Below are 16,989 nucleotides of genomic sequence, written 5' to 3'. Positions count from 1 at the left end.
GTGTTTTATTAATTATTATTATCATTTTGTATTTACCAATATACCTAGCACAGTGCCTTTAATATAGTTGTAGCTCAGTTGCTGTTTAGGATTTATGGATAAATGATGACAGATATGTCCCGGAAAGATGGATATAACAACTGAGAGTAAACTGGATTGGCAGGGCAGAGACTAGCAACACAGACAAAGAAGTTTAATGTAATTGTGCATATAGTAGATGATGAGTATTTGGTCTTGGCCTTTTGGATTGATGATGTAAAGGAACAAGTAGATGCAAAAAGAATTTTAAAAGTAGAATTATATCAGGGTTTTTTTGTACAGTCAAATTAGTTCTCTCTAACGCGATTGTAACCTATCAGTTCATATCCATGTCTGCTATCTATTTCTGTAATAAAACACGCTTGCTTTGGCATTCAAGATCACCAACTGTCTATTGCCACTCTCTATCTTGAAATTCTCTTTCATTTTTCCCTACATGGATCCTAACCCAGTAATACTAATGACCTCACCTGACTTCAGATGAATAAATCTTATACTTGCGTTTGTGCCTACATAGAAATAATAAAACTCTCCTACAATGTTTATATTAACTCATGTACTAATTCTATACTTCCACCAAACCCGTTTATTTCTCACTTTTTCTGAGAAACATCTAACTTCTACATAAAACCTCATAGTATTTTCATTTTATGCATATCTACAGATTGTATTCAAAGACAATTATATGGTAACATACTCTATTTTTTTGAGAGTTTTAACTATTTCTTATCTCCTTTATGGAAATACTATTTTTCTCATCTCTCCCTAATTCAAGAATGGGGGGTATGGGAACATGATGACGTGTTTTTGGATGTGTTGAATGGAACTCTGTGGGTCAAGTAGACTTTGGTCTAATATCTACAAAATATATGTAATAATTTGGTACTTCCTGAAGTGAAAAACAGATATCTTCTTCTAGGGGTTGCGTGTCTCATGTTCAGATACTTGCAAATACATAATATAGCAGAGATAATCACAAAAAGAAAATATATAAAACAATGTGCTGCAGTGAAATGATGAAAACTGGAGCCTGTCTTATGGGATAAAAAAGAGGGTCACTTTTTCAGTCAAGGAGAAAAGATCGTGGTGATTTTTATGAAGAGTTATTCCTGTTACTATGACTGTTAATATAAGTTAGAGAGTGAAGACATCCTTTTCTCTTCTTGTTCCTCACTATATTTCCTCAAATCCACGCAGCAGAGCAAAGCAATAGGATCTCACTTCCTGCTGCTTTCTCCTGTGCAAACTTTCATACTCATTTAGGCCTCATACTGTATTTAGATCCTCACTTAATAAATTTAGATCTCAGAATATCTCTTGTCACTTACTGAGACTTGTGTTTCAAATGTCTTGAACAATCCCTGGGACTGCTGCAGATTCTCTTCAGGATGATGACAATCCTAACAACCACCACATTATGTTGAAACTTAATTTAAAAAAGACTTAAGTGTACCTATCCACCCCAGGACTTTGGTTATTCATTGTCTAGCAATATTTTATCAGCTAAAATCACCATGTACCACGATCTTTGTATTAAGCCTCCAATCAAACTCTGTTCATTTATATTAACTGCATCACCATTTCATCTTTACATTATTGTCCTTCTATAATCTCATCTTTGTTTCCTCTCTCCAAATATTCCCACTCTATCCTCTGAAACCCCACTGCTTCTCAGTTAACAATTTTTGCTGTTTTTTTCTCTGTCCTTATGGGCCTTTCACCTCCTGCCCTAACTAAAACATGGTGTCATCATATTGTGATGCCTCCCCTGAAGCTCTTTCAAATGGGGATACTCCTGTTTTCTACACATTTTGTTGTCTTTCTCAATCCTGTATGACTCTAACACTGGCACACCTTAATCTTCTTGGGGCAAAAGAAGTTACTTTTAGATATATCTCCTTTCCTCTTCATTAATAGAACATCTGATATTCGGATAATTAATAAATACTTTATCACCTATGCTGGACAATTACAGATAAGTATAAATTCAGATTATGGTGAAATTGTGAAAAATATGATTTCTGCTAAGGACAGGGACTTATTTTCACATATAGTTGAAATGATAATATTTATAGACTAATAAATCATTACATTGATCAAAATACTTAGAAGATGATTAAAACAATGCCATTTTATGTGTTAAAATGAATTAAAAAACCCTTCTAGTCTTTCTTTTCAGTGTTATTTTCCCCTAACATACAGGAATTAAATTAGAAATCATAGAAAGATATCTAACATACCCAAATATTTTAAAAAATATTACATGTAATTAAATTAGAAAATATTAAAATTAATGAAAATAAGAAGTCTGTATATCAAAATTTGTGGTACCTCAGTAAAGCAGTGCTGAGAGGAAAATTTATGGCATTGAGGCCTTAGATGGGAATAGAAAAAAAAGTCTTAAATTCATATTTTAAGCTTCAATCTTAACGAATTAGAAAGTAAAAACAAATTAAAACCAAAGCAGGCCAGCGGCAGTGGCTCATGCCTGTAATCCCAGCACTTTGACAGGCTGAGACAGGCAGATCATGAGGTCAGGAGTTCGAGACCAGCCTGGCCAACATAGTGAAACCCCATCTATGCTAAAAATAATAATAATAAAAAAATAGCCAGGTGTGGTGGCATGCACCTGTAGACCCAAATACTCGGGAGGCTGAGGTACAAGAATCGCTTGAACCCAGGAGGCAGAGGTTGCAGTGAGCAGAGATGGTGCCATTGCCCTCCAGCCTGGGCGAGAAGAGCAAAACTCCGTCTCAAAAAAAGAAACAAACGAACAAACAAACAAACAAAAAACAGAGTAATCAGAAAGCAGGAATTAATAAAGATCAGAGAAGAAAATATTGAAATTGAAACAGAAAAACAGCAAAGAAAATCAATAAATCAAAACCTTTTTTAGAAGATCAACAGAATTGACATTCCTCATATGAGTTTTCAATAATACTGTGTAACAAATTATCAGAAACATAGTAGCTTAAAACATATCCAGTATTAACTGAACTTCTGCAGGTCAGAGGTCTGGGTGCCTCAAACAGGTTCTTTGCTCAGGGTCTTAGAGCGAAAAATCCAGGTGGCAGCTGGGCTGGACTTTGACCTGAGACTCTTTGGGAAGAAACCATTTCCACGCTCCTTCAGTTTGTTGGCAGAATTCAGTTCCTTTCCTTTATAGGTCCTTGTTTATTATTGGCAGTTGGCTGGAGGTCACTTTCACACCGTAGAAGCTGCTCAGTTCCTGTAAATATGGTCTCTCCCATCTTCCAAACCATAAATGGCATATTAAATTCTTCATATACTTCAAACATCTCTGACTTCCTCTTCTTCTACTGGCAGGAAAAAAATCTCTCTGTTTTTTTTTTTTCTTTTTTCCTCAAGTGATTAAACTTTCCTGGATAATCACCTTTATATTATGTAACATAAAATCATAATGAGTGTAACACTTGGTGAAGTATTTTAAAATCTGTGTACCACATTCGCCTAACCAGACTGACAAAATGCGAAAGCATAAAGTATTAATATTAGAAATAAAAGAAGGAATATCTCTATAGAGATATTTATTTAACAGATTTATTAAACAGATAGCAATACTACAAACAATTCTATGTTCCCAAATTCAACAAGTTAAATAAAAGGGACAAATTCCATTACTTTTAATGGCAAAAACCACAATTACTTTTGCACCGACCTATTATTATTATTATTATTGAGATGGAGCCTCGCTCTGTCACCCAGGCTGGAGTACAGTGGTGCAATCTCAACTCGCTGCAACCTTTGCCTCCTGGATTCAAGCAATTCTCATGCTCAGCTTCTTGAGTATCTGGGATTACAGGCACACACCACCACCAGTAGCCTGGGTAATTTTTTTGTGTTTTTAGTGGAGATGGGGTTTTACCACATTGGCCAGGTTGGTCTCGAATTCCTGACCTCAGGTGATCCGCCAGCCCCAGCTTCCCAAAGTGCTGGGATTACAGGCATGAGCTACCACACCTGGCCCCATAATGTTACTTTTATACCAAAAGAATACAAAGACATTTCATGAAAACACGTACGCACGCGTGCACACACACACACACCCCTACAGATCAATATCACAATATCACTCAAGACATAGACACATATCAAACTACTAGAAAATCCAATCCAGGAACATATTTAAAAGATATAATATGACCACTTGGTGTTATCGTGGAAATACAGGCTGGCTCAACATACAAATATTATACAATCTATTAACAGACCAGAAATGAAAAATCACAGTTTATCTCCATATACTGAGAAGCAAGCACTTTACCATGCTTAACATCCATTAATGGAAAAAACTCTCAGCAAATTAGCAATGCAAGGAGGAACTTCCATCCCACTATAAAGGGCATATACAAAAGGTCTTCTAGCTGACATCATACTTGATGAAAGAGCAGATGCTTTTTCTCTAACATCAGGGAAACAAAACAAGGCTATTAGCCTCTTACCACTTTTATACAATGTTGTACTGGAAGTTCAGTCAGTGACACTAATATAAAAATGATTTTTTGAAAAAAATAGCCAAGCTGGTAGTTTTATAGTACTTGAGTTCTAGAACTTCCACAAAGTGACAATAATCAGGAGAATATGATTTTTGGAAAAGAGACACATAGATCGGTGAAACCAAATACATAATCTAGAAATAGCCCCAGAAATATGGTCAATTGATTTTTGACAAAGGAAAAAAGAAAATTATGGAGAAAGCACAGCTTGTTCAACAAATTGTGCTGAAACAATTGAATATTTTAAAGAAAGTTAACCTATATTTCACACTTTATACAAAAGTCAACTAGAAAATGGTGATAAACCTAAATACAAATCCTAACACTATAAAACCTCTAGAAGACAACACAAGAGAAAATCTTTGATGACTCTTTATGCAAATGTTTTAAAATTAGTCTCCAACAGCACACCCCTAAAGGCTTAAAAAAGATAAATTGGATATCATCATCTTTTTTTTAAAAAGTTTAAAGATAGACACTTTGAAGAGAATGAAAAAGCAAGACACAGACTAAGGGAGATGTTTGCAAAATAGATAACACAAAAAATGTGTTTTATATAGAAAATATGATAAATTAAATACCTTATAAACTCAACAATAAGAAAAAATGGTACATCCATGCAATGCAACACTTCAGCAATAACATAAATAAATCTCAGATTATTGTGTTAAGTGAAAGAATTCAAGTTCAAAAGATGACATACAGTGTAATTCCATGTATATGATGTTCTGTGGTGAGCAGGTTATGCAAACCAACTATGAAATGCTGGGAAGCTGAGAGGCTGAAGAAAGAAAGAGGGTGACTCTGTCACAAAAAAAAAAAAAAAAAAAAAAAGAGGCTGACAAATCTATGTCCTCAGAAAGAAAGATTTAATAGGGACTTTAGAACAGATGCCATATCTTGAGATGGTTGATTCCCGGACTGTTACTCTTCAGACCCAGGATTTACATAACATATGAAAAGAGTACACAACCTTCAGAAGATATTTGCCTAGGGGCAGGATATATGGTAAGAATGTAAAATTAGAAATCTTAGAGGCATTCCCAGAATGGGGTTTAATCAGAAGTCGACATGGAAGATTGGCATCCAAGACGGAGTTGTTTTAGCCTACACATATGACATTCAGGATAAGCCAAAAATATAGAGTAAGATAATGGATCTGGGGTTGCCTGGGTCTGTTGGTGACTATCCACCACCCTAATCCAGATACCAAGTGTTCCATCAACCCAAAACATTCCCTCAAGCTACCCCTTCATAACTTCTACTCAATCTAAGAAGAGGGAATTTACTTAAATGCTGGAAAGGTAAGGATCGGGGGAACATACTTCAGTAAGTAGATAAGAGAGGGGCCCAAGTGAAAGAGATTAGATCCAATCATCACAAAACTTTTGAATGAGTGAAGGCTTTTCTATGGAATGTGATGGGATAAAGACTGAGTTGGGGGATTTCAAATATGTGGTGAATATTAGACATTGCTTTTGATAGGAATGAGGTAAGTATCCAACCAAGGAAAATCAAATTAATTAGCTACAGATAGATTCCCTTAACTTTTCTGGGCCATAAAATCTAACATATTGCACAGTCAGTATCTTCTAGCCATTTTCAGTTTTCAAGATGTTTTATAAAAAGATGTAATAACATTTGTTCAGTTTTATACTTGCGCTAGCAACGTATGATAGAAAGCTAAGATTAAAAAAATCAGATTCCATGTGATATAAAATGACCCACCTCCATAAGTAATAAAACATTGGCTGAGCAGCTAGAGTAAAATCAGAGTGATTCTATTTCTTAGATCCCCTATGGGTCGATACAGAAGAAAAACATGAATAAGGGCATAACTGGGTTGCAAGGTGAAACGTTTATTATTAACAGTGGAATATAGAGGTTAAGACATTGCAAGTAGAGCAGTTCCACGTTAATTAGTTCAAACAGTATTGAAAGACTGATTATGTGATGTAGATATAGATTTTGTGTAATGGAACTCAATATTTTGAGAGGCTATCATGTTAGAGAAGTGATTTGCATTAATATTAAATTACTCTGGGACTATTGTGTAGATGAATGATAAATGAATAAGAGAGCTTGGAATATAAGCCTCATTCTATTTGAGCATTTCTTCCTTACCTAGCCATGGTGCCCTTCAAGTTCCAGGAAGTCCAGAACATACCTAGTGCACTGAGAAGCCACTGCTGTTATTTCTATCGTAAGCAATTTCTACAGTTTAATTCTTAGAATTACATCTAGAATCTGGGTCATTTTCCAATGTCCTCTTTTCTTTGCTGAACAATGAGGATGAGAATAACATATCCACTTCATAGGAGGATCACTTGTGTTTATGAGGATTTATGTGTATTATAATGATTAAAGTATAAAATGAATGTGATAAATATTGTGACTGCTAAAGTGTAGAATTAATATAGAATGTTGTTATTGCTATTATTATTGCTGCTGTTATTATTTTTCATAGGGCAGGTAGGGAAAGTAGCATCTGAAAGTAGTATAATATTGTGGAATATTCGTTGTCTCTTGATTGATTGTGACATTGATTGATGCTTCCCTGAAAGACTTCTTACTTCACTTTTGCACAGGGCATGACTTATGACTAAGTTGATATTGAAGGCTGAAAAATGCAGATAAAATAGCAGAAATATTCATTTATTAGGAAGCCATTTCAACTATACAATCATTTTTGGATGGGAAAATCATGGAGTAACTTTTCCTTGAACCCTTTTTTTGTTAGTTTTCCTATGTTTTGAGAAAAATAAAAATAACTATCATTTATTCAGGGCATTGAAATAGTGAAATGGTTAAGATGTCCCTGAGAAACTGTGATTGTGCAGTAACCAGCTCCTGGAACTTCCTACACCCCGCCCCCCCCCCACACACTCACACACTCACACACACATATACATTTCTCAAATGTCCTCAATACTATCTTCTTTCCCAGATATGAGACTCTAAAGGGCGATTTGAGCCCTAGAGAAACCTCCTTAGCCTTGGAAGGCTCTGGGGAATAACCCTGTTTGTGGATCTGTGAAACTCTCTAGGGCACACTAACGGGAGGAATGCTGGAGCAACTCAGGACGTAAAAGCCCTCATGGGGTAGTGACAGTGGTTTTGCCAGGCAAACCTCAGGCTGCTTAAGAATCATCCTCTAGCTGAGGCTTCTCTCAGCAACAAAGTGAGTTGGAGAGTAAAACCAGAAGATAAGGTTGGTCTGTTGACAGAACATGTTCTGACATCATTCCTGAAATCTCTAACTGGCTCCCAAGTACTCCTTTGCGTTTCTCCTTATCTTCCTTGTTCTTCATTCCCCTATCCAAGCATTCAAGTTCTGTGCCTTGTCTTTTTTCTCATTCACATCTGCTTTAAGGGAAAGATATGAAGTCACAACTTATTTATCCTAATGGTGTAAAGATAACCCTTTTCTAAGAGGTAGATAGAAATCAGATCCTCTATAGTGAATGCATTGCCTTTGAAGGTAGGAAGCTTTCTGTGACTGGAACGGATGTAGGCAGAAGGTAAATGTCAGCTATAGAATATGGCGTGCATACTTCTAGACTGGTTAGGTATTGGGTCTTTTTAAAAAAAATCCTTTTATCTAGAACTTGAAATAATTGGCGTGTAGGAATGTTCCCCCTAAAGGAAGAAATTTGTGGCTCTACTCTCAGGTGAAAGATGGTTACAATTAATCTTTACATCAGGAGGGTTTTTATTTCTGTTTCTTAAGGTCCACCCTGCCCATCTTACATAGTAGTAAAATGAAGGGTAAAATTATTCTTTTAAGACCAGTCTCAACCTTGTACTATTATTCACAATGTCCTAGAATGCCTGGAAACCTGAAAGTTTTTCTAACACTTATAGCAAATGAAAGGGTTATTTTTGGTTCTTTGTTTGCTGCTACTCACATAATAAAGAGATTTTATAATTTGTTTAATTTTCCACCTGCTCCTTCAATCTAGTGTCTATAATGGGTCCACATAAGTTGTGGGAGCCTAGAGAGCAAATACAGAACACTTATACAGCCCGTTTTCCCAGAAATGTGGCAGTATATATAGTAGAGTGTCAAGCCAGGAAAAATTGTCAAAGGCAGAACTTAGGGTCCAAGAGCCTTATCTTCATAAGATAGATTTGAATTCTACCTGTTTTCTAGATCCTGGGCAATATACGTAAATAATAAAGTCTGAGGACTCATGCAAGACCAAAAGATGCAATTTTTTGTTTTCTCTAATGGAGCACCCAAGCTCCCATAACAGTTGTAATTCTCCTCAAAAAGGCTATGCAGTTCCCTTCACCCCTGCCCATTTTTTTATCTTTTTTTTCTACCAACATGTTGTTGACTCAGGGCAAGTTATTTTCTTTATCTAGGTTTTAGGTTTTCTTAAAATGTGAAATAGTTCAATTTTTACCTCTGCCATTCTTTGAATTTTTGTTTTTATCCTTTAGTTTCTTTTCTCTCCTTCCTTCCTCCCACCTTATTTTCTTCTTTTCCCATTGTCTCACTTCTCAGAATTTTCCCTCATTCCTCCTCTTTATTACAATTATTTGACAAAATTAGTAAGAGCTTTCTTTCTCAAAAAAATCACTAAGACATAAGAAAACCAAAACAACAGTTATTTGAGTGGATAAAAATGTTTATTGGCAATCTCATAGGCCACATACTTGAACTAACTCAGCTGTCTTTTATAAAAGAAATGGAAGTAAATTGCTATGTTATATAAATAGATAAAATAATCTGGCTAAGCTTGGAGGAAACTTGATAAGAAATCTTTCAAAGGGTATTTTTGGAGATGTTAAAAACAGTTATAATATGCTTTTTAGTTTATCATGAGAATGGGTCAATCAGAAATGTACAATAGCCTGGAGGTGGGATGCTTAATAGTTGTAAAGCAGAGAGTAAATTATTTCAAAAATGCAAGGAATACAGAATTAAATGTGATTATTTGTGATAGAGGAGAATCTCTTAGTTTTTACCTGTGCTGCAGAAAATCTGGTCAAAAGGTGCAAACAAAAATAGAAAAAAAAGAATTCAATATTAATACTGAGTATACATGAACAACAAAACCTTTAGTTCAAAATAATCATAATAAAAGAACACATTTTATTTCTAGGGCTTTTAAATTTTAATTCTCACACTGATCCTATGAAGTAGATATTATTATTGCCCACTCATTATATATGTAGGGGCTTTACTGAAGATCAGGGGGAGCTGGGATCCAAATACAGGATGTGTGGATCTAGAGTCCATGCTCTTAACACTACATTGCCTCTTAGTCAACCTGATTCCAATCAATCAATAAAGATAACTGATGAGAGTTTTAAGGTTAATGGGTTTTCAATGAGAGTATATTCTACCATTGTCAACCATGTCCAAAGTCGAATGACCCCATCAAAGGGTCTTTGGTAGTTAGTATAGGTACTGGTTCTGGCAATATGAACGTGCCTTCCAGATCTCCATGGAGGCCTCCATAATCCAGAAAATCAGGGTGTAACATGATCACTGTGCCTTAGCAATGAGAGATTACCAGATAATCCTGATCCTGAAAAAGTCTTCCATTGAGTCCTGGGTATCTTACTTTCTCTTGGACAGAATGGGTTAGTCTATCCAACAATTGCTGTTGTTGCTTTACCAAGTGAAATATGCTTCCTCATATATTAAGATTTCACTAATTTAGAAATGGCAAACATTTTTAATTTTAAATGAGTAAAGTGTCTGTAGTTCTTGGGTTGGGAATGATTCTGAGGCTCTGGGGAAACAAAGGAGGAGAATGCATAAAGAGAAGCTAGGTGCGTGCAAGGGGTATTTCCACCCCTGCCCTCGGCACAAGATATATTGCCTTCGTGAAAGCCCTGGATATAAGAAGTGTGATGAATGGGAGTGGCATTTTTTGTAGATAATCAAACTATTCATATTTCATCTTGACTCAGTTATATTCATAGTGGCTAAATTATTATGTCCTCAGCTTCTGACTCAATAGCTTATAAGACATTGATTAGAAACAAGGAAAAAAGTAGCAGGAGAGGCAGAATATATTTTACTACATGGGTTGGTGCTACAGTGTCTGCTTGAAGCTGAATATGACTTACTTATTCTTGGGTGAGTCATTTTCCCTTAGGTCAGTAGAACCTTACTCAACAGGATCCACCTTGGAGTAACGATTTTAGGGATTCTGTCGCCTCTTAAATTTTGCCTCCCCTACCCCCTGAAATACAGTTATGTGGGGAAAAAATGGCCCCACTCTCAAGGAATTCAGAGTCTAATGTATCATTTATCTTTGTCACTGTATTTTTGGAAGCCATTCATCAGGATCCCATGAGTTCCTTTCCCATGACTATGTCACATTGGCACCATGCAGATAATAACTACTCCCACTTCCAACACCTTTACTTTGTCTTCACTGGAATTCCAGGGCTTGAGCAAAAGTATTACCAGATGACATTTCCGCTGGGTGCTGTATATGTTATTGCCCTCTTTGGCAAGAGCATCATAATCTCTACCATCACGTCTGAATCATCTCTACATATCCCTATGTACCACTTTCTGTGCATGCTGGCTTTGGCAGACATGGGGCTTGCCGTCTGTACTTTGCCCTCTATGCTAGGCATATTCTTGTTTAACTACAAGTCCATTGCCTTTGATGCCTGTCTTGTTCAGATGTACTTCATCCACACCTTCTCAGCCATTGAGTCTGGCGTGCTGGTGGCAATGGCCTTTGATCAGGTTGTGGCAATCTGGACCCCTCTCAGGTACAGCACCATTCTAACCAATGGTGTGGTCTGCAAAACAGGGTTAGTCATTTTGTCAAGGGCAGTCTGTGTTGTCTTCCCTGTGCCTTTCCTCATCAAGAGGCTCCCCTTCTACCACTCCAACATCCTCTCCCACTCCTTCTGCCTCCACCAAGATGTTATGCACCTTGCCTGTGCCAGCACCCGCGTCAACGGTCTCTATGGCCTCATCGCTGTCATCTTCACCAAGGGTTCTGACTCCCTCTCCATCCTCCTCTCCTATGTGTTTATACTTCAAACAGTAATGGCTATTGCCTCAAGGGAGGGTTGACTGAAGGCACTCAACACCTGTGTTTCACACATCTGTGCTGTACTCATCTTCTATGTGCCACTCATTGGGGTGTCTGTCATTCATCGCTTTGGAAAGCCCTCATGCCCTCATGGCAAATGCATACCTTGTTGTACCCCCTGTGCTAAACCACATAGTCTATACTGTGAAAACCAAAGAAATACAAAGGAAGATCTTCCAGATGTTTGTTGAAACCAAGATTACAGCAGAAGGTTAGAGTCTGCCTGTTTGAGAGAAGCAGCTATTCTGTAAATCTCAATTATGACTATGAAAAATAAAGATTCATTTATTTATTTACATTTTCTGTGTGACTTTAATTGGGCAAAGAAAGATCTCTCTGCTCATAGAGAATACTTTTTTTTCCTGTGCCAAATTGTCCATTGTCTAATATAGAAAGGGTGGTATCTACAAGAACTATTCATTGTACTGTTCTGTAACTCTACATTTAAGACAGCATATAACAGCTAAAGGCAGAGATTATTACAAATTCCATTTTTAAATAAAACTTTTGAATAGACATAGGCCATAAGTTTTATGTGTTTTAAATTCAACTTCCTTAAGTTAATTTAATTTAATATTCTAGATCAAGAATTAGCAGTGGCTTCCATGGGCTTAGTAGGAAAGAAACAAACTGTACTCATGAAATAATAAGAAAACACCAGGGAAGAATATATTATTAAATAAAGTATGAATCAGAAAGATGATCCAGTTGTAGAATTAAGAATATAAATGTATACAAGTGAGCAGGGCCACGAACCATGTTGTATGACATAAGATCAAAAGACTAAGGGTAAGGTTTAGCTCTTCCATGCAACAGCTATGTGAATACTGAGTATTCTCTTTATATTTCTTAGCTGCAATTTCTTTATTTTGAAAGTGAAAGTAATATTACTTAGCATCTAGAATTTTCATGAAATTAATCATAAATTTAATAGAACTATGCAACTATGGGTATTCAAGAACATTGAATAATAGAGAATAAGAAAACTTCTGTTTATAGACTATCCACTAAATAAAAGACACAGTGCTAGATCCTTTTACATGTTCTCTCATCTGATAATTATGGCGTCCTATGAGAGAGAGTGTTATGCACTGATTCCAGATGAAGATATCAAGATACAAAATAGTTAATTTGCTTGTTGGCCAAGTCTCAGCTGAACAGACGTCTTCTGTACCTTAGAAAAGAGGTTAAATGGGTTAGGCAAACAGATGGTGAAGACACTCAGAGTAGGGGCTTAAAGAATCATGATTAGTTTTGTTTGAAGGCAAAATAAGTATAAGAGTTGGAAATAACAGAGATGTACATATACATTGAGCTATGTGTATTTGTTTATGTGGTCAAAATGACTTTTTCAAAGTATTTGTACTTTGAATGTTGAAACCTAACACACTAGATTCTTTGAGACTTCAGTGTCTCTATTTATTACTCTAACCAGTGACTACTTTAGAAGTTTGGAAGATTAGTTCAGAAAGATTTTCTGGGCAAGAAAAGAGTATTTCCATTTAAACGCTGCTTTCATGTACATGAAGACTTATTGAACTTCTTTAGATAGGTGCTTAGATAGATTCATAAAAATAAATTCTATTATCCTTTTCTTAATACACAAAAACAAAAGTGCATTTCAGACATTTAAAAATAATATAACTATCAAATATTATTTATATTTTTTGACTTTGTGGAGAAACTTGAGCTCTGCCATGTCTGGAGGGACGTAAGTGTTTGCCAACACTGTCACAGCCCTGAATCTGGAGCAGAGCTATTCCTCATGTTGTTAAGAGACTCGGCCTAGCGCTACCTTCTCCAACGTGGGGAAAGAGGTCCTAGAATCAGTGTTAAGTGACCAATATTCTCAAGGCATAAACAAGACTCCTTGAGGATTTTTAGGTCTTGGGTGTTTTCACCTATTTAGGATGCTTGAAAGTTAGGCAATGACATATTTTAAACCACAATCTATGTTTTTCAAATAAATTCTTCACAGCCGCTATCTTTGGTGCTTTAAGAACATAAAGACTGGCCTCAGAAACAAGTATAATGGTGAAGAAGATTGTGTTTATTTCTTTATCCCCTTTCTGTCTTCTTCACTTTCCCCTTTAAAGGTGAAGATGGTAGCTAAAGCAATCACAGCATCAACAGTACAAGTGATAGCTACAATACCATCTATGAACTTCAGTAACTGATGTATGATATACTGTATTATCTCATTACTCCTAGAATTCACTCTATGTGTAAATATACTGAAAGCAAAAGCTTAGATGTCTTATATCTCTGGGTTTAAGTCCGGGCTGTGCTACTCACTATCTGTGTAATACGGGATGACATTTCTAATGTATTTAATACTGACTGTTCTAACATACAATCTCTGGATGAGAATATTACTTATTTCATAGAGTTACAGCGATTAAGGAACTTCATGTATGTAAGATGTTACCCGGAGCCTGAAACAATGTAAACATTCAACAAATGTTGGTTTGTATTATATTCATTATTATTCTCAATTTTTAAAAATACATGGAGGCACAAAGGGTTTATGTAACTCTATCAAGCTCAGATAGAAAGTAAGTGGGCACAGTCAAAATCTGAAGCCACATTATTCTAGCTGCAAAGTACATGCTGATTCTCACTGTCTCTCTTTTCTGTCTTCTCTCTTGTACACTCAATGTTGTCTTTCTGTTTCCATAAGGAAATAATTGTATAGTATATTTTAAATGAGGAAGAATAATAGTCATATCAATGGCAAGATTTCAGTTCCAGAACAAAATGTCAAGGAGAGAATCTAAAGAAGGGACTGATTTAGTAGTGTGCTATTGAAAGTGAGGTCTATGAACCAGTGCTGGTTTGGCAACTGTCTGTTACCTATCTGTGCTGAGGTAAGCTCCAAAATGGAAAGTGTTTGAAGATGTTTATAGCTATTCAACTTCTCAGTAGTACTGAAGCACATAATTTTATATACAAAGTCAGAACAATAAAATTATATTGATCCAAGGTGAACTGGAAAAATCAAAAACCAAAATCAAAATGGATTTACCATGGATATTTTGAGAAGCACTGATTTAAAATGATGCATCCTATTTTTTCATAGTTAATTTTAACAATATCAATTCTATATATTGAGCTAGGCACAGTGCTACATAATAATGATGATGAAACTCATAAAGTCAAGAACTGCAGAAAAAGTACAGTCTAATGGTGGAAAGAGGCAAGCGAATAGCTGGAATGCTTTCTGGATGCCTATAAGATAACCTAGAGACTGAGAAATGCCATCTGTTTTCCCAGGTAAGAATGGCCAAAAGTTAGCATGAGTTTGATAGTTTGTTGATACGTGTACTTAATCCTTTTAGTGCTGTGAATATATCCTTAAATCAATACCTTCAAGGCTAAATTCATTGAGCCACAATGTAATCCCAATTTCTCTATATCAGCTTCAGGAATCTAGAGTATGACTTTTTTATTTTCTTTTTTATTAAACTTAAAGTTCTAGGGTACATGTGCACAATGTGCAGGTTTGTTACATATGTATACATGTGCCATGTTGGTGTGCTGCACCCGTTAACTCATCATTTACATTAGGTATATCTCCTAATGCTATCCCTCCCCCTCCCACAACAGACCCCAGTGTGTGATGTTCCCCTTCCTGTGTCCAAGTGTTCTCATTGTTCAATTCCCACCTATGAGTGAGAACATGCGGTATTTGGTTTTCTATTCTTGTGAAAGTTTGCTGAGAATGACTGTTTCCAGCTGCATCCATGTCCCTACTAGGGACATGAACTCATCCTTTTTTATGGCTGCATAGTATTCCATGGTGTATATGTGCCACGTTTTCTTAATCCAGTCTGTCATTGATGGACATTTGAGTTGGTTCCAAGTCTTTGCTATTGTGAATAGTGCCGCAGTAAACATATGTGTGCATGTGTCTTTATAGCAGAATGATTTATAATCCTTTGTGTATAGACCCAGTAATGGGATGGTTGGGTCAAATGGTATTTCTAGTTCTACATCCTTGAGGAATCACCACACTGTCTTCCACAATGGTTGAACTAGTTTACAGTCCCACCAACACTGTAAAATTGTTCCTATTTCTCCACATCCTCTCCAGCACCTGTTGTTTCCTGACTTTTTAATAATTGCCATTCTAACTGGTGTGAGATGGTATCTCATTGTGGTTTTGATTTGCATTTATCTGATGGTGAGTAATGATGAGCATTTTTTCATGTGTCTGTTGCCTGCATAAATGTCTTCTTTTGAGAAGTGTCTGTTTACATCCTTTGCCCACTTTTTGACGGGGTTGTTTGATTTTTTCTTATAAATTTGTTTGAGTTCTTTGTAGGTTCTGGATTTTAGCCCTTTGTCAGATGACTAGATTGCAAACATTTTCTCCCATTCTGTAGATTGCCTGTTCACTCTGATGGTAGTTTCTTTTGCTATACAGAAGCTCTTTAGTTTAATTAGATCCCATTTGTCAAGTTTGGCTTTTGTTGATATTGCTTTCGGTGTTTTAGAAATGAAATCCTTGCCATACCTATGTCCTGAGTGTTATTGCCTAGGTTTCCTTTTAGGGTTTTTATGGTTTTAGGTCTAACATTTAAGTCTCTAATCCATCTTGAATTAATTTTTGTGTAAGGTGTAAGGAAGTGATCCAGTTTCAGCTTTCTACATATGGCTAGCCAGTTTTCCCAGCACCATTTATTAGATAGGGAATCCTTTCCCCGTTTCTTGTTTTTGTCAGGTTTGTCAGATAAGATGGTTGTGGATGTCTGGTATTATTTCTGAGGGCTCTATTCTGTTCCATTGGTCTATATCTGTTTGGTACCGGTACCATGCTGTTTTGGTTACTGTAGGCTTGTAGCATAGTTTGAAGTCAGGTGGTATGATGCCTACAGCTTTGTTCTTTTGGCTTAGGACTGTCTTGGCAATGCAGGCTCTTTTTTGGTTTCATATGAACTTTAAAGTACTTTTTTTCTAATTCTGTGAAGAAAGTCATTGGTAGCTTAAAGGGGATGGCGTTTAATCTATAAATTACCTTGGGCAGTATGGCCATTTTTATGATGTTGATTCTTCCTACCCATGGGCATGGAATGTTCTTCCATTTGTTTGTGTCCTCTTTTATTTTGTTGAGCAGTGGTTTGTAGTTCTCCTTGAAGAGGTCCTTCACATCCCTTGTAAGTTGGATTCCTAGGTATTTTATTCTCTTTGAAGCAATTGTGAATGGGAGTTCACTCATGATTTGGCTCTCGGTTTGTCTGTTATTAGTGTATAACAATGCTAGTGCCTTTTGTACATTGGTTTTGTATCCTGAGACTTTGCTGAAGTTGCTTATCAGCTTAAGGAGATTTTGGGCTGAGATGATGGGGTTTTCTAAA

At 36.3% G+C, this 16,989-nt stretch overlaps 2 protein-coding genes and 1 pseudogene across 2 annotated transcripts in view; 2 read left to right on the top strand and 1 right to left on the bottom strand.

Moving 5' to 3' along the window:
• Positions 1-16,989, top strand: part of MMP26 (matrix metallopeptidase 26) — a 355,123-nt gene that overhangs the window by 178,996 nt on the left and 159,138 nt on the right. The gene's annotated exons all lie outside the window — the stretch shown is intronic.
• The window catches only part of RHOG (ras homolog family member G), a 1,041,648-nt gene that overhangs the window by 922,338 nt on the left and 102,321 nt on the right, over positions 1-16,989 (bottom strand). The gene's annotated exons all lie outside the window — the stretch shown is intronic.
• LOC126936483 (olfactory receptor 51H1-like) lies at positions 10,891-11,848 on the top strand (annotated as a pseudogene).

The sequence above is a fragment of the Macaca thibetana genome, chromosome 14, assembly GCF_024542745.1.
Source record: "Macaca thibetana thibetana isolate TM-01 chromosome 14, ASM2454274v1, whole genome shotgun sequence".
Lineage (NCBI taxonomy): Eukaryota > Metazoa > Chordata > Mammalia > Primates > Cercopithecidae > Macaca > Macaca thibetana.
Note: the sequence above shows the minus strand (reverse complement) of the source record. Positions and strands in the feature narration are given on the sequence as shown.